At 46.8% G+C, this 17,791-nt stretch overlaps 1 protein-coding gene across 6 annotated transcripts in view; it reads left to right on the forward strand.

Moving 5' to 3' along the window:
• Positions 1-17,791, forward strand: part of TIAM1 (TIAM Rac1 associated GEF 1) — a 474,570-nt gene that overhangs the window by 155,251 nt on the left and 301,528 nt on the right. For all 6 annotated transcript variants that reach the window (XM_072740856.1, XM_072740854.1, XM_072740857.1 and 3 more), the window contains one exon: positions 15,860-15,908. The gene's annotated coding sequence lies outside the window, so the exon portion shown is untranslated. The remainder of the gene's footprint in view (positions 1-15,859; positions 15,909-17,791) is intronic.

The following is a 17,791-nucleotide window of genomic DNA, read 5'->3' on the forward strand; positions in this document are numbered from 1 at the left end:
AGGCTTTAACATCCATGAACACATGCCTGCCTGACCACCACGCCCACACACCCAACCCCGTTTACAGAGGTGCCATGCCAACCTGTGGTATCCACTTTTTATAGAACTCTTCTCTGGGCTGCCTCAGGCTGCCTGTAGATTGAAGAGGGGACTGTGGCTGCAATGGTCCACTTCTGGGGTGGGGATCAGTCTTCTCTCTGTGTCTTACTTGGAAAGTAGAGAAACTTCAGGAAGAGTAAACTTTTTGAACCTTTTTGGAAAAAAAAAAAAGGAGGAGTTCGAGGAGGAGTCAGATGGAACACTACTGCTTGGTTCAAAAATGCACAGCTGAGCCCAGGGTGGCACCTAAGGACACAGGATATTTGTCAAATGTAAACGAAGTGTTTAATAAATCTTGCTCCTGCAGGCTGCCCGAGCTGCTGGAGCTGCCTTAGCCTCTCTCCTCATCCTGAAGGATGGCCCAGCCCAGCTGGTCATTTCTCCTGCCTGTGGTTCCCCTCGGGGGACTTAGTGGTGGGACAGTGGTGGCACAGCTAACCTCCAGGGGGCACATGAGTTTTCTGAGGTCACTGACCAGCAAGGGTTTTCATTCTGTCCTGGGATGATCCAAAATGGGAAATGGTCGTTGGTCCAGTCTGATAGTAGATGGATGGGGTGTGCCATTGACTGACAGCTGATTTCTAAACCTACGAAGGCCTAAATGATGTTGATGGGCATGATCCTGGCAGTCAGCCAATTCGAGCACCTCGAACCTCTGTGTGGCTAGGTGGCTGGCCTGGGCAGAGCTAAGAGGACAGGCTCTGGGAAGAGCTGTGACCTGCACTCATCAGCTGTGTGACCTTGCCTGGGACACTTATCCTCTTCGAGGCTCAGTGTTCTCATCTGCAAAATGGGCATGATGGAAGCACCTGCCTCTCAGGAGTGTTCTGAGGATCGAGTGTGCTTAGACCAGTATCCGACCCATGTTCATGGTTAGCACTCAATAACTGTTGTCTGAATCATCCTTGGGACCCCTTTCCTTTCAGGAGTGTGCTGTCTACAGAGCGCAGGCTGTCTTTAGGGGTGTGGGGGCTTTTTTGAGGTTCCTAAGGCAGTCCCAGCTATTGGAGTCCCCCAGAGAGAATATGGTCACTTGAGGTTTGGGCCAGGTGTCAATTGTGACTTGTAATTCTAGAGCTAGCCTTTCTCCCTTATTTGGTGGTGGTGGTGGTGGTGGCGTCTTGGAACGTGAAGATGACATGGCTGGAGTCAGGATCCTTGATGCTTTATAGACTCCCCTTCCTGGGAATCTGAAATTTCAGGACGCACCGTGCTGTGGCTTCCAGGGATTGGCTTAATCGCTGGGCCTTGAATGGGTTTATCCAGCTGGAAAGTGGTGGATGAAGGAGACCTGCATATTCCGCTCCTGCAGACTTCCACACATCCTTTCTGTGTCTCTCCTTGATTTTCACGTGGTTGAGAAGAGTCGATGTTCAAGAAAGGTCCTTGCTCAGGAGGCAGCTGGGTTTGGAGGCCACCCACAGCTGCCCGCCCCAGTCAACTTGACAAGCAGGTATCGAAGTCTTGGTGTGTTGAGCTCATACCTGTTGGGTATAAGCCCTCCGATGAAGTAGGGAAGAAAGAGACACAGTCCTCGCCCTAGCAGCCTCCAGGTGGAGGCCATGGGGGCCATGAAGAGGTGGTTGGGGCACAGCTCGGTGGGTTATTGTTCAGCGGTGATTGGCAGTCTGGAATGCATTGGTTCACTCCCTTTTTTCCAAGGCTTTCCAAGTTTCAGCCAGATCCAGGGTGGTCTCCCCTTGGTCCTGGGTTGGCAGCTCTCTTGAGTGCTCACAGGACCTACACCGCTGCTGCCTTGGATAGAGCAATGAATCTTTGCCCTTTGGGATCCCAACGTGAATGTCACAGAGCAGCTGCTTCTACTCTTAGACATCCACAAAGCAAGGAGTGAGTCTCACCATGTTGAAACTGTGACATGTGTTTGAAAATAAAAAGTTTTAATTAGAAGGAGCATTTCTCAGCCTCAACCTGGTGCTGGCTGTCTTAACATTGAGACTAAAATAAATCGGCTCCAACTTCTTGGCACAAGACCCACTCTGCCATTTACTCACTGACTCTTGGGTTGGAGCGTGTGGTGTAGTTGTCTTTTCGAGAGCTCAGACTTCACACAACAAAGGAGAGGGAGGGCGTTTGTCCCCAGGGTGGTGGGGTCTGCAGCACCATTTGCTTTGGGACCTGTCATGTTGTCCTATTTGTGTTCAATTATGTTTGCAAAACGCCTCCTTCTTTATAAATGTAGGAGCCATGAAAGGCAGCGTGGCATATGTAATGCCAGGGCCATGGCTTTGGGAGATACCTGTGGGTTCATATTCTTGTTCATTAACCAACCGTGTGGCCTTGGGTGGCTCATTCAGTCTCTGAGCTTCTGTACCTTTATTGTAAGGTGGGTATCACACCTTCTTTGCCAGCCTAACGATGATGGTTCTAGATTATGTACACGTAGTGCCTGGCCCAGTAGTAGCTCGATGAATGTTACCTGTTATTATTCTAAAGTACTGGTGAAAAAAAAAAAATACTGGTGAGCACAGTGCTCTGGGTCACTGCCATGGTCTCCCACGGTGTTTTCAGCACGGGGGTGGCCTTGACTGTGGATGCTTCTGGTTTCTCTAAGGACTGGCAAGCCTGAAACTAACTATGCCAGATGCGCATGGGCTGGCAAGTGGGTGTGCCCCTGAATGTCAGCCTGCCTTGTTGTGTCAGCCTTCTGGCCTGCTTCGGGCTCCCACCCTGCACACACACACATACACACACACACCCGCACACCCGCCTCCCAGCACAAGCCATCACGGGCACTAACGAAACAAAGGGGCCTAGTCCAGGGAACACAAAATAAGCCCTTTCTTGGTTTCCTTATGCCAGTCCCAGGTGACTAAGAGGTTGGATCTTGAGGTTTGTGCGCAAAGCAGAATTTCCACTCGAGATACATGATTAGCAGCAGGTCCCCTCTTGGACTCTGGGTTGGATTTTATTATTGAGCTGAAGAGGACACTGATGATCATCCCAACTCACTTTCTTCTTAAATGCAGGAATTTCCTCCTCCCTCCCTTTGTTTTTTTTCTTCCAGAAATCCCATTTATTTATATTTATATTTATATTTATATTTATATTTATATTTATATTTATTTAAAGATTTTATTTATTTATTCATGAGAGACACACACACACACAGACACACACAGAGGCAGAGACACAGGCAGAGGGAGAAGCAGACTCCATGTAGGGAGCCTGACATGGGACTCGAGGGACTCCAGAGTCACACTCTGGGCCGAATGCAGGCGCCAAACCACTGAGCCACCCAGGAATCCACCCCTCTGCTTTTATTTTTATATTTTTTAAAGGTTTTATTTATTTGAGAGAGAGAGAGAGAGCACAAGCAGAGGGAAGGGGTAGAGGAAAAGGGAGAAGCAGGCTCCCCGCTGAGCAGGGAACCCCATGTGGGGCTGGACCCCAGGACCCTGGCATGGTGACCTGAGCCAAAGGCAGATGCTTAACCATCTGAGCCCCGCAGGCGCCCCCAGGAATCCCTTTTAAAACATCTCTGACCTATGGACCCCTATCTGTACCCCTGAATAAGGCAAGACAACCTAATACCATTGGCATGATAGCCATGGAGTGTCTGAAGGTCATTGTTGTGTCTGCCCTATACCTCTCTTTCAGGTTAAATTTTGCCATTTGCTCAAACTCGTTCCTTGGGCTTTGTTTTTAGACCACACATGATTCTTGCTGCTTTCTTTTTGGGGTTGTTCTCCGGATTGTTACAGACTCCCTTGAAATGGCTTTCATTTCCTATAACTAATCCCATTATTCCAGCTGGGCTTTGACCATTAACCTTCCCATTCTCTAGAAGTGTTCTTTTTTTGTTTTGTAAAGATTTTATTTTTAAGTAATCACTCCCCCCAACATGGGGCTCGAACTTGCAACCTCTGAGATCAAGAGTTGCATGCTCCACTGTCTGAGGCAGCCAGGCCTCCCTCTCTACATGTATTCTTAGGTTTCATAGCATGCATTTCTCTCTGTTCTCTTTTGCAGCGGCCTGCCCCTGTTGTCTCCTTTAGCTTCCAGTCACCCAGCCAGTGTGAATCCCATCTGAACCCGTCTTCCCAGCGCGTGGCTACGTTGTTTGTTGCATTTAAATGTACAGGTAGATGTTTGTATAGATCTAGGAGAAATTTCCAGTGAGTTTAGATCTTGTCGTTGTCTCTGTCAGCTAAGTTAGTGAGTCAGCAGCCATGGTGTTCTTTGGTTCTGTAGTTTGGACATAGGATGGTTTCTTAAGAAGTAGTTCATTTTGGGCACACGGGTGACTCAGGTGTTAAGCGTGTGCCTTCATTCGCTCAGGACATCATCTCAGGGTCCTGGGATCGAGCCCTGCATCTGGCTCCCTGCTCAGCTGGGAGTCTGCTTCTTCCTCTCCCTTGGTCCCCCCACACCCCACCCCCCCACTTGTGCTCACTCTCTCTCAAATAAATAAATAAAATTTAAAAAAAATTAAGAAGAGGAAGAGACACCAGAGTTCCTCTCTGTATGCCTGTGTCCAGAGGCAGGGCCATGTGAGGACACGTGGTGAGCCAGCTGACTATAAGCCAAGGAAGAAGCCAGAAGCCAGCTCTGCTGACACTTGCTCCTGGGGGTCCAGCCTCCAGAGCTGTGAGACAACACACTTCCATGGTGTGAGCTCCCCCAGCCTGTGGTTCTTTGTAAGGCCGCCTGGGCAGATTGAGATACTTTCCTTTCTTCCAAAGGCCACAGCTGTGTGCGGCTCTGTTTGCAGTAATGCTGGCCCTGTTGAGGTCAGGTCCGGGGAGCCTGCCTTTGCTCTGGCACAGGGCAGCATGGGGGCTTCTGGTCTGCGTTATTTCCAGGCCCTGTCTTCATTTAATGGATTGGATAACTAAGGATGAGAAAGTGTAAGCTGTTTTCTGAAAGCCACTTTAGTAGATTAGGCAGTGAACCTGAGGGTGAATCCCAGTGCTCTCAGAGCTCGCTTGGGTAAATCCAGGACAAATATATTTAATTCCTTATTTAAAAATGCAATTCATAGTGACGTGTGGATGTCACTGAATGGCAAAGAAATGAAACGAAGTGGGTCAGTGACACACTGCACTGTTTTGTGATAAATGTAGGTTAACTGATTTAATGGAAAGCCACAATCTAAGGAAAAGTGGACTTGAAAAGCTTAAGCCCTCGAAAAATCTCTGACTATCCACTTATGCCCCGGAGAGAGTAGTGTAGCTCTTTGAGCCTAAACCTGTTATCAGCCAATTCTTTTTTTCTGCCTTAAGTTGAAACCATTGCTTTAATTTAAAATATTTGTATTGGATGGTGATTATGTGCCTGGCTTTGTGCTAAAGCATTAAACACCCAGAGCTAAAATGTATGGTTGGAGGGCACCCAGATGGCTCAGTGGTAGAGTATCTGCCTTTGCTCAGGTCATGGTCCCAGGGTCCTGGGATTGGTTTCCCCGCATGGAGCCTGCTTCTCCCTTTGCCTATGTCTCTGCCTCTCTCTCTGTGTCTCTCGTGAATGAATAAATAAAATCTTAAAAAAAAAAAGTACAGTTGCTGTCCTGAATTGACAACAATCTAGAGGGGCTGGCTAAGGGGCTACACTATGTTGTAGGGGTGACCTGAGAGGGCAGAGGGAAGGAGTTGTAGCATGCTGTGGGAATTATACATGACGGGAGGGCAGTAGCTCACACAGGGTGAGGGTTGGCTTTCCTAAAAGAGGTGAGACTCGAGCTGAGTTTGGGTAAGAAGTCCTGGTTATTCAGGCCATGCTGAATAATGGTGTTGCAGGCAGAGAAAATAGTAAGCGTATCAACATGGAGATGTGGGAGGCCACCCACGTGGAGGACTGTGTGCATACAGATACTCCTTTCTACTCTTCATTTCCTTCTTCTCTTTCTTCAGTGATGTTTTGGTAAGCCGACTCTGTGGGGTGAATAAAAAGGTCTGATTTATTTCCGTGGTATAAATATACCGTCCGTGACTGATTCCAAGCTACCAACATGGTGTTGAAGGCCCCCTCAATTTCTAAAGCTCTAACAGTTGGTCACAGCCTGTATAATTCCGTTCAGTAGACCACTGCCTCCCATCTATGTGTCATCTGTCCATTCATCCATCCATCATCCACCTATCCATCACCCATCATCTGTCCATTTGTCCATCCATCCATCATCCATCCACTTCCCCAGTATCTCTCCATCCATCCATCCATCCATCCTTCCTTCCTTCCTTCCTTCCCATTCCCTCATCCATCTGTCCATCCACTCATCTATCCATCCATCCATCGTCATCCACCTGCCCATCTGTCCATCTATCCATCATCCATCCATCCACGTATAAACATAGTTTTAACTAAACAGAATCTGAGAAATAAATCATGCTACAGATTTTAGAGTTCCTTTCGTCAAGTCTTCTGACTTTATAGACGAGAAAGCTGATATCTAGAGAGAGGAAGTGACTTTCTTAAAGTCTATTTGTAGAACTTAGATTAGGACTGTGGTCTTCAGAATTTAGGTCTGCAGCTGCTTCTCTTGAGTAAAGAATGCACAGCGTGAGATATAGCTTGGTAATTTCCAAGTTGGAGCAATGTGGAATCCATGGTGAACACACCAGTTCTGTGAGTCCCTGCTTTTCTGTGATAGTCCTAACGGTCATCAGAGTGTTGTTGTTGTTCGTTGTCTCTGTTGTTGCTGGGTCCCAGCAGGCTCACAGTTTCCTTCACAGGGGGTTCACAATGTCCCTGTGTAAATCACATTCTTCTCCCAGTTTGTAGCACTGAGCTTCAGAATTTAATTTAGCACTTGGTTCTTGATATTTATTCAGTCTTTGATGTTTCTTGATTTCATTGGCCCCCCTCCCTCTCTCTTTTCATTTTTCTTCTTGGCAGTATAGACAGCTCTCCTCTGGGGCTCCCAACTCAAGTCACCCATTTGTGGTTTTAACCGGTTGCTTCTTGGGAGCTTCATTCGTGCCAGGCTAAATTTCTGTGGACATATTTATAGAGTTGAAAATGTCTCTCTTTCTTCTTGGGCTTCTAGCAGTGTGTCCTGGAGCTCTTGAGAGTTGGCTAATTGACTCTGCTTTTGATGGTCTTTAAATTGTTGTTACCTCTGAGAGAGGAAGGGTCACTCTTACTCTCCGAGAAGCTTTATTCTGGAATCATGGACAGACCGGCTGGTGAATTGGATGCTGCAGAGGACTCTATTTAAAACAAGCTTCTGTGTTGTACTGTTGAGCAAGAAAAGCAAGCGTATTGGATGCTTTATGCTGAGCTACGCATAGGGATGCCACTTTTGTAAAAGAGTAAAGCAAACTAATTGGCGGTTACCTCTGGATGGTGGTGGAAGGTGGAAACCAGTTGGAGAGAAAACTTTCACCTTTTAACTTTCTGTGTTTCTGTATCATTTAATTTTTTTTTATTTTTAATTATAAGCATGCCAGGTAAAGCCAATCCAGACTAACCAGCCTGCTTATATTTTAATAAAGCTCATCTGGGCAGGGGCGTTAAACTTTCTGTTGCCTTCTTGCCACAACAATTTGCCATTTGCCCAATATAAAGTTTACAAGTGCCCAGTTTATAAACTGTAACCTCGTAATTTTAGGTACAATTAATCTCGGTTGCTAGAAAGTGGTAATTGCCTTGGTATTCAAACCTGTTCGGTAAGGGCAGCATTTAAATCTAGGCTTCCCTGTGAATTCTCCCTTTACCTAATAATTTTAACCAATTCTTCCCTAATGAGGTTAATCATCTACTCGTATGCACCGCCTAAGCTGGTCATTATTCGGAGCTTCCAACCGAGATTCTAAAAACCTCCTGGAGACATTCCGTGAGCTGACATTGGGTCATTATTTTTTTCCAGCGCCCCTTGACTGCGGCGCTCCCAGCTGCCTTGGACGGGGAGTCATTAGATTTCACGGGCTCCCCGGGAATAGCCTCGTGTTCGTGATACCAGCGACCCTGCCTTCCCTCCTCCTTCCCCTTGAATGAACTCCTTTCACGTACTTGGCAGTTCTGTCCTCCTCCTTAGAACGGCCTTTGGCATTCCCGTTCTCGAACTGGGAGGAATAAATCTGGTCCCGTTCCCCACGGCTCGGAGCATTTGACAAGGCAGGGCGGTGTGGCTGTTTACAAGACCCAGATCGGTTCCGAAGGGTCCGAAACGGAAAAAGAAACGTGACTTCTTGCTCAGGGGTTTGCACAAACGATGCACATTGCCTCTGCCAGCTGACTCCTGCTTATCAGAAGAGTTTTCCGAAATGTGCGGACGGGGCGAATGCTGGGTTCCTGATACAAAGCACAGTTGTGATGATGCCAGCGGAGGAAAATCATCCCTCTGTTTCACAGCCTTTGCGGACCTCTTTTAAGTTCCTAGGTTGAACCGTCTGACTTGCCAAACCGAGCTGCTACGAGGGCAGCTTCATCCAGCTCGACCTGAGAGCGCGTCTTTGCTAAGTTGTCAGACATGGGAAATGTGTGTCTAACATCAGGAGAGGCACGGGACGGCCGTGCTTTAAGGAAACGCCTGTCTCCCACGGTTAGTGTCCTCCTAGTTGACACTTGGTTGTTGCCACACTGGCTTTCAGAAAGTATCTAGAGCAAAATGGGTTGCCTAGCAACGTGCTCCGGCCCACGAGGGTTGGAGAATGGGTCAGTGATTAACAATTATGTACAATCAAGTCTAAAAATGCACAGCGGCCTGCAACGTTCGAGCTCTGACCACCGGAAAAACCTCCGCGTTCCGCCGCCCCGGGTGTGTGTGGCTGTTGTGTGTGAGTGGATCGCGACTGTGGTGTGGACCTTAGGGCTGCGGTCCAGAAACACTTTGCTCTGGACTGACGTAGGCGGATGGTGCCCCTCTGTCCGACGATCGAATTTGCAGAAGCATCTGACACCCGTCATTTGGTCGGCTGCCTCTCTGGACACTCTTCCTCTTGGAAGGTGAAAGGAGCAAAATGGAGAGTTTGGATATTTATGGTTGTTGTCGTCTCAACAAACTTGGCCCCTATTAGGGAATCAGTAATTTGCCAGGGAACAAATACACAAGATGACTGACAAGGGCTCACTCAACCCGAATCATTCTTTCCAGAATTACGAATGCTGTGCAAATGCTCTCCCTGAAATGGCCCCAGCCCTTGATCGTTTCTCTTCCTTCCGTTCCAGCAAAAAGAGAAGACAAATTTTGCCTAATCCAGTCCTTACTTAATCTTTCTGTCAGCACAAATATCGATGGTGTAAATCCTGAAAACGGCAGTAAAGCTGGGAGGCATTTTTATAACTCTGGCAAAGCTAATAATGCACATTTCTTTGTTGAGAATCATTGAGTTTAATTGGCTAATCAATTTCGAGGCCCTTTCCATTTGTATTTTGTTTAATCAACAAAAATAAATCGCCCTGCCAACCTTGAAAGCTCCAAGTCGGAGAACAGTGGCAAATACTTCGTTTGTCCTGCCAAAAGTGCTTTCCAACCGAAATGTCTTAATTGAAGATGATTTATATTCAGAAGCGCGGATGTTTTATCATTTGTCTGAAGAAGGAAAGAGCTGTGTAAGCAAGCCGTATGCAGCCGTTTTAGGCATTGTTTTTGACATTTATCTACTCTCTTTATCCCTCAGACGTTTATATAAGAACGACCTTCCCCAGTCCTTCTTGCTAATGATGCAGGCTCCAGCTCCTGAAGCGGTTGTCAGGTGTTCCCCGTAACTAACGGGCGGTTTTGGCTCAGTGCTTCTAGAATCCAGACCTTTGCTCTTTCCTCCTGGGTTTTACTGCCCCGGACTCCTGTCTCTGGGCCCTTGGAGGGAAGTGGCTGACTTCTTGGTGCTGGAAGACTCTTAGGCCCTATTCACCTCCTCCTGGGAACAGGGCCTCTGCCTGGTTTTGTCAGCGGGGGGGGGACCTCAGTAGCGGTGGCTGGGGTCTCGGTCCATGGGGCCTTTGAGCGGGGTGGGCCATGGGTTCAGGTTTTGCTTTTGTTGCCTTCTCTGCACTCCGGGGAGGGAGGAGAGATGACAAGAAGCCCCATGTGTTTAATTGCCTGTGTGATGCGTTCTCACTTCTTCCGACAGCCCTGTGTGGTAGCGAAACCCCATAAGTTGAGATGAGGTTCTGAGGCCATGTGTGACAGCTGGTATGTGGAGGGCTGCAACTGGAATCCATCCCCAGGTGTGTTCCCATGTCCCTGGCTGCTGGAAGCTGGACCAGAACCCCCCTTCCGCCAGCATCACTCACCCCGTTACCCCTCCCAGGCTCCTGGGGTGCGGGTACCATCTAGCATGACCGTGGCTACGGTTCATGACTGCTTGTTGTGTGTCTGGCACTTTTCCAAGAGCTTCACATGTACTAATTTATTGAATCCCCACTCGCCTGTTAGCTACTGCTACCCTCATCTGACAGGTGCAGAGTGGTTGGGGCACTGACTCAAGGTCACACGGCTAATAGTTGGGGCCACCGGGATTTGAATCCAGGTGATCTGACCCAGCCCCCGTGCTCATAGGGGCCCACCCTTCACTGGCTATTCCCTTGCCTGTTCAGCATCCTACTTGCCTCCAGTGCAGAGAGGAAGCAGCTAAGATGTAAGATGAAGGGAAAATACTTTGGTTTGATGGAACTTGCTTTGGACCTTGTTTTGGACAGTAGAGGCCAATGATATGCTCATTGCCTAGATTCATGGCTCATTCCTTAATCTTTGGCTGAACTGGTTGCCCTTCCTGCTACCGTTTCTCCATTCTGAGAGTTGCCTTTTAGCACCTCTGCTCAAGGTCCACCTTCCATAGGGGTCCTCTCCAACTGATGGGAGGCCAGCTGTCCTCTAGAGGCCACCAAGAAACCAGCATCATGACCTGCAAGTTACTGTGAGGGCAAAAAACTTAAAAAAAAAAAAAACCCAGGAACCAATAACAACAACAACTGCTACTGTTATTACTACTTCTACTACTTCTTTTTAAGATTTTATTTATTTATTTATTTATTTATTTATTTATTTATTTATTTATTTATTTGAGAGGGAGCGTGAGCGCGTGCACAAGCACAAGGGGACAGGCAGAGAGAAAAGGAGAAGGAGGCTCCCCGCTGAGCAGGGAGCCCAATGCAGGGCTTGATTCCAGAACCCCGTCTGACCTGAGCTGAAGGCAGATGCTTAACCAACTGAGCCCCCAGGAGCCCCTAGTTTGACAACTAAACAATTCCTCTAAGTACCTAGTTCCAGGAAGCCCATAGAATGGTAAAAACCCAGCAGCCGTGCTGTGTACGAGGGTTTGACTTTTCACTTTGCAGCCCCAAGCCACAGCATCTTTGGGTACAGGGGATCAGGTGATCCCTGTATCAAGGAAGACTGTCGAAGACTCTTCACATTTGGCTAGAGTGGGAAGGCCTGCAGCAGCTCCGATGACTTAATGTCCTGATGATGATAATATCTGCAGAGAACCATTTCTGACACCAAGCCCCGTCCAAAGTGTTTTGCATAAATTAATCGTGAGTTTTCTATCAGTCCCATTGGGTGGATGCTGTAGTCCTCATTTTACAGATGAGAAAATCGGCAGCGTTAAATGTGCACGTGTATTGTAATTTTAGGAACATTAACATACAAAACACAGCTTCGAATCAAGGACATATGGTGCTTGGCTCGTGGGTTGGTGGAGCTAGTGTTTGGCTGCTCTTCGGAGCACAGATGCCTCCTTATTTGATGGGCCTTGGAAACCAGCTTAAATGTGTGGGGCAATACTACAGTCAGCATTTATTGAGTTACTACTGTATGCCAGGCACTATTTTAAGAACTTGGCATGAATTTTTTTAATCCTCACAGAAAGAGCTACTACAACTATGATTATAAATGAGGAAACTAAGTCAGAAGGGTAGTATAACTTGCCCAAAGCCACCCAGTCAGTACATGACAGGGCCACAGGTCAGGAGAGGCCATTGGACTCCCGAGTGGGGCTCTTTTTTTTTTTATCCCCCTTTTCCAAGTTCTATTATGCTTTTACTTATTTTTAATTTAATTAATTTTTTTTTATTGGAGTTCAGTTTGCCAACATGTAGCATAACACCCAGTGCTCACCGAGTGGGGCTCTTAATCAGAGTGGTCTCTGCCTCTGAGCTAAGACCCCTGGTGCAGCTGGTGAAGGGATGGTGGCATAGGGGATGGACACAGTCACGGGGCCGTGTGTGGGTTAGAGGCTGTGTGGTGCCGGGCAGGTACCCTTGCCCCTGTGGCTTGTCACTTTTTTTGGCATCTTCTGTGGTGTGGAATTGGAGGATGATTTTTTTTTTAAAGATTTTATTTATTTGAGAGAGAGAGAGAGAGAGAGAGGAAGAGGGAGCATGAGCAAATGGGAAGGGGCAGAGGGAGAAGCAGACTCCCCGTTGAGCAGGGAGCCAGACCTGGGACTCAATTCCAGGACCGGAGATCATGAGCTGAGTCAAAGGCAGATGCTCAACCACTGAGCCACCCAGGTGCCCCTGGAGATTGATTTTATCAGTCTTTCATAGGCTTCTGTTCATATGTAGCCAGGACCATCTTAGGAGTGAAGAAAATTAAGAAGAGCTCTGGTATGGATTCTAAATCTCCCTGGAAGGCATTCTGAGTCTTGGATGCACATTTTCTCATTGAGCCCCACAGCAACCCTATGAGGTTCCTACTGAACGGTGGTCGCCATGTGGCAAAGGGGCAGCCCTGGCCCCGGGCGAGGGCCAGCCACCATCCTGGCTCACACAGCAGGGGAGGGGCCCACTAAGGGAAGGGCTCACTCCCCGTAGGGGTGCTCTCCCCGGCCCCTGGGATGGGGTGGCAGCTTTGCTAGTCTAGTGCTTTTTCCCTCCTGCTTATCTGCCCCCACACTCTCCCGTGCCTCAGTGTCTTGAGCTTTTCAGAACAAAAAGATGAGATTTTCCACAGCCCTGTTACTGTTTTTGCTTGTGCTCGTGCATCTGAACACCTGCTGGGCTGATGAGCTTTTGAAATGTCACTTGGCTGTTGGGAGGGAGCTGTGAGTGCTTGGTGGGAACACACCATCCCAGCTGCCTCCGAGGAGTGGGTGGTGGCGGGTAGCGGTGCGGTGGGTCCTCTTCCAGCCCGGCCCTTGGTGGGGGGAAGAGGTTGTGTTTCTGCTCATGCAGCCCACGCAGGTACCCAGTGTACCTGGCCACATGGAGGCTGTTTCTACGCTGTGTTTCTCTCACAGCATTGGCTCTGCGTTTTGGGGTCCACTTTTGAGAACGCAACTACATTTTTGACCTTTTTCTGTGTGAGTTAAGCTTTTCAGAAAAAGACATGTACATTTATATGCAATTCTGGATAGAAATTCTGGATTTTTGTTGGCACCCTCCTAACACCCAGAGCCTCTTTAGCCATATCCTACCCTCCATATTCACACCCCCTAATTACCCCCCAAGGTTTCACCTCCTAATGCTATTATATTGGAGGTCAGGTTTCAAACTAATGAATTTGGGGGGCCACAGTCTATGGCACCCTCCAGCACCTAGAACTAAGGATAAGGGGGAGAGGGTTCTTGAGCGAAGCTGTGACCTGTGGTAGAGAGACCTCCAGGTGACCCTGCGGGGAGAAAGCAGGGGGATTTCTGCTCCTTCCTTCTTACCCTCCTCCTCTCCTGGCTTCTACTGTCACCTCCCAACTGGCCAGAGGGCAAGGGAGCTAGGTTGTTAGAGGCCACAGAGGTCAGCCTCCCAGGGCACAGCTCCCAGTGGAAAAAGATGGGACGTAACCAGAGAATATTTAGCAGGTGACCCTTCAGATTCTTAAGTACCTTTTATCCAGTAGATGGAACTTCTGAGATTGCAAAAGGAGCAGCTTTGTCATCCTTAAATGCTCTCCTTGGGGGAATCCGGCATCATGGGAAATTGCTTAGCTTGTACTATGGAGGTTTTATAATCCTGTTCATGATTGGAAGCTTCCTGCTTTCACTCAGATGCTTTTAAATCCAGGCTTTTAGGGTTTTTGTTTTTCTTTTCCTATTTTATTTGTATGCCTGTTATTCCAAGATGACTTTGAAAGGCTTCATTACGCCATAATGGTGAATCAATTGTCCTCAGTATCAAGGAATTATATATAAATTACTCACATGGAGCTGTGTTCAAAGGTACTTGTCTCTTATATGATAGTGGGGTGTGTAGGAATGGGCATTTCTAGGTTTTGCAAAACAGAGAACTTGCATGGGGGGAAGCAGCTGAGAAATGAGTAAGTGTCCTGCAGTATAAGGTACGGTGAGGCAGCAGGAGGTGTAATTGACACCACCCAGCTCGGATCTCGGGGGATCTGGGATCTGCTTCTGGGTCCCGCTTCCACGTTGTGTCCTCTAATACTATCTCTGGGTGTCAGCATCTCTATCCTAAGGCGGGGTCACCGTCACTGACAATGACTCCTTTTTTTTTTTTTAATTTTTTTTTTTTAAATTTATTTATGATAGTCACAGAGAGAGAGAGAGAGAGAGGCAGAGACACAGGCGGAGGAAGAAGCAGGCTCCATGCACCGGGAGCCTGATGGGGGATTCGATCCTGGGTCTCCAGGATCGCGCCCTGGGCCAAAGGCAGGCGCCAAACCGCTGCGCCACCCAGGGATCCCGACAATGACTCCTTAAGCAAACTTTGTTCAGGGTCCTCTGAGCCCCCTTTTTGATTAGACCCAGACCTTGCATGGTCCGTGCCCTGCCTTTGGCGAGCCCAGGCCCATTTTAGCAAGAATCCTGCTAAGTGAGTTTAGAGGCAATGCCCCACGCTTGGCATGTCATTACCTCGGTAGGTGACATCGGGTCACCTTGGGCTGCCTTCAGTCAGGAATCCTATTTCCTGTTGGATTAGTAAGAACTCTTCCCCCCGCCCCCTTGATGTGTCCTGTGACTGGTGACCCCCTTGCTCTGCTTGTTTGTTAGAAATCCCCAGGTGTCTTTGCTGCTTTCGAGGTCAAGCTCCATCTGTCCTCTATTGCAATAGCCTGGAATAAAGTCTTCCAGACCATATTTTTTTTTTAAAACATTATGCCCCCTAAAACCTTGGAACTGTTTGCACTCCTCCAGGACTCGGAGGCCAGCCCAGTCAATGTTGAGAGGCAGGTGGGCACTGCTGCGAGGAGCCCACTCAGCTGCTCGTGGGCTGGTGCTCCTTGCTACCGAGCCCTGCCTCGATCTCAAGCTCAAGACTCACCTTCATTTTTGCTCTTTGATGTCAGTTTTGCTTTTCCTTGGAACCTGTTTCCTCTCTCATGAAGGGAATAAAGGAGCTTCTTAAATTTTAACCATCTTAATGAAAATAATTTTAAAGTGGTATCGATATTGACCCTCTTTCTTTATTTTTTTAAAGATTTTATTTATTTATTCATGAGAGGCAGAGACACAGGCAGAGGAAGAAGCAGGCTCCCTGAGGGGGGCCCAATGTGGGACTCGATCCCAGGACCCGGGGATCAAATCCTGAGCCAAAGGCAGATACTCAACCACTGAGCCACGCAGGTGTCCCTGACCTTCTTGCTTTCTTTCATAGGATTCTGAGCCTGGTTGGTACCATGTTGAGGACTTGGGGACCATGTTGTTACTGTAGAAGCTGTGTTGGGGTGATGCCCCCAGGGGTTGAGTCTGTGTGGACCCTGTCTTTGTTACAAACTCCTGGATGGCTCTGCTCCCCTGCTCCTAATTCTGAGTGCTCTGCTTTTTGCCTCTGCTGTTCCTTCTTAACGATGCCTTGTTGGATACAGTTTTATAAATAAAATTCTTCTTTTTCTTTCATGGAGAAAAGTGCATGGGCTTTGTGAAAGCTTTGTCACTCAGAAGTATTTTTCTTTTTTAATTTCCAGATGGCTGTGTTCCAGATATTCACATTATCAGAAGCCTGACCTCCACATGGTGAGCAGTTTATATTCTCCTATACGCTTTGAAGGACTTTCCAGGTGCATCAAGGGTATATAAATATATTTGCTGTTTCATTTATTTATTTGCCATATAGCCCTAAATCTGTGCCGGGTGCTTCGTTGATTTTCGCTGCCTATTCTTTCTGGCCTCACCTCATTTATGGGTACCTTTGAAAAGCAGTGAGTTCTATAGGATCAGAACAACCAAAGTCCTTTGCTTGAAGAAGAATTTTAAGATGTGGATTTAAGAAGAAAATCAGATTTATTTATAAATATTTTACTACGACTCTGAAAAGACAGAGTTCTTTTAGTTACACATCAACACGCTGTTATCACATAAAAATAATAATTCATTTCTTAATATCACTGAATGCTCACATTCAGATTTCCCTGATTGTCTGATAAAATATTTTTTCACAGTTAAAAATCCCTCTGAGTCATCAAAAAACTGAAACAGAGTCCACATATGGCATTTGGTTGATAGTGTCTCTTAAGCCCCTTTTAATATGTGGGTTTCCTGTCCCTGTTTTGTTCTCTCTTGCAATGTGTTTGGTCAAGAAGCTGGCTCTTTTGTCCCGTGGAGTTGCTCATAATGCAGACTTTGCGGCCTGTGTTGTCATTAAACATGTTTTATGGTTTCTAAAATGTCCTATAAACTAAAGGCTTTATTAGATTTTGGTTCCTAGTTTTGGGCAACAGCGTTTCATGCATGATAATGCAACTTCATCAGGTGACATATTTTGTATCTTCTTGAAGTGTGACTATTGGCAGGTGCCTTGAATCTGATCCTCCTCTTTAGGGCCCTAGCCACTTTGTCTCTCGTGGCTTCAGCAGCCACTGACAATCCAGAGTGGATGGCTACATCATTTTTCATTTAACCCTATAGAAAAAAGTGTAAAAACTGTAAAAAAATGTTTACAAAAAAGTGATAATCTCATTCTGTCATTTCTTCTGCACTTTCTTTTTTAACCTGGAATTTTTTTCTTTTTTTAACCTGGAATGTTTTTATAAAGAACTTTATTTCAGTCTTTTAAAAAAATTACTTCGAGGTATGGTTTGTATGTAATAGTCAAATAATGACTTGGTTCTTTTCTTTTATTGACTAGAATAATGAATTGATTCCATATTATGCCTTTCAAGGTGATCAGTGAGTTTCTTTTAAGAAAGATATTGTTGCAAACTCTTGGATTCTTTATGTATTTGACAATGGAGTCAGGATTTCGTAGAAGCAGTAATTTAAAAAGGCCTCTTTTTAGATGGATAAATCTATTTAATAAACATTTGCAGATAATAGGGACACCTGGGTGGCTCAGTGGTTGAGCGTCTGCCTTCAGCTTAGGTCGTGATCCCGGGGGTCCTGGGATCGAGTCTTGCATCAGGTTCCCTGCAGGGAGCCTGCTTCTCCCTCTGCCTATGTCTCTGCCTCTCTTCTGTGTGTCTCTCATGAATAAATAAATACAATCTTAAAAAAACAAAGCAAAAAAAACCACTTGTAGATAATAAAAGAAAGGAGGGAAGGGAAGATGTAGAGTGAGAAGGGAAGAAACAATCTATTAAGCATGAGGGAATGAGGATGAAGTTAGGGTAAAAGATAAAGGTGCTGAAAATGAGGAATGGAAAGAAGAAAAAAGGGAATCATCTAAGATTCTCCAGGGCAGATAGATAGAAGGGGACTAATTTATTCAATAAGTGATTTTTTTTTACCACCCAGCTGTGTGCCTGTTTCAGTTTTAGATCCTGAATTCCTGCCCTCATAGAGCTTACCTTCTAGTGTGTGCGAAGTCTGACGTAATGTGCAGCATGTCTGATGGTGATTCGTGTTTTGGGGAGAAATGAAGGAAGGGCAGTAGTAGTAGTGCATCTTGGGGTTGGGGTTGG

The sequence above is a fragment of the Vulpes vulpes genome, chromosome 15, assembly GCF_048418805.1.
Source record: "Vulpes vulpes isolate BD-2025 chromosome 15, VulVul3, whole genome shotgun sequence".
Taxonomy (NCBI): domain Eukaryota; kingdom Metazoa; phylum Chordata; class Mammalia; order Carnivora; family Canidae; genus Vulpes; species Vulpes vulpes.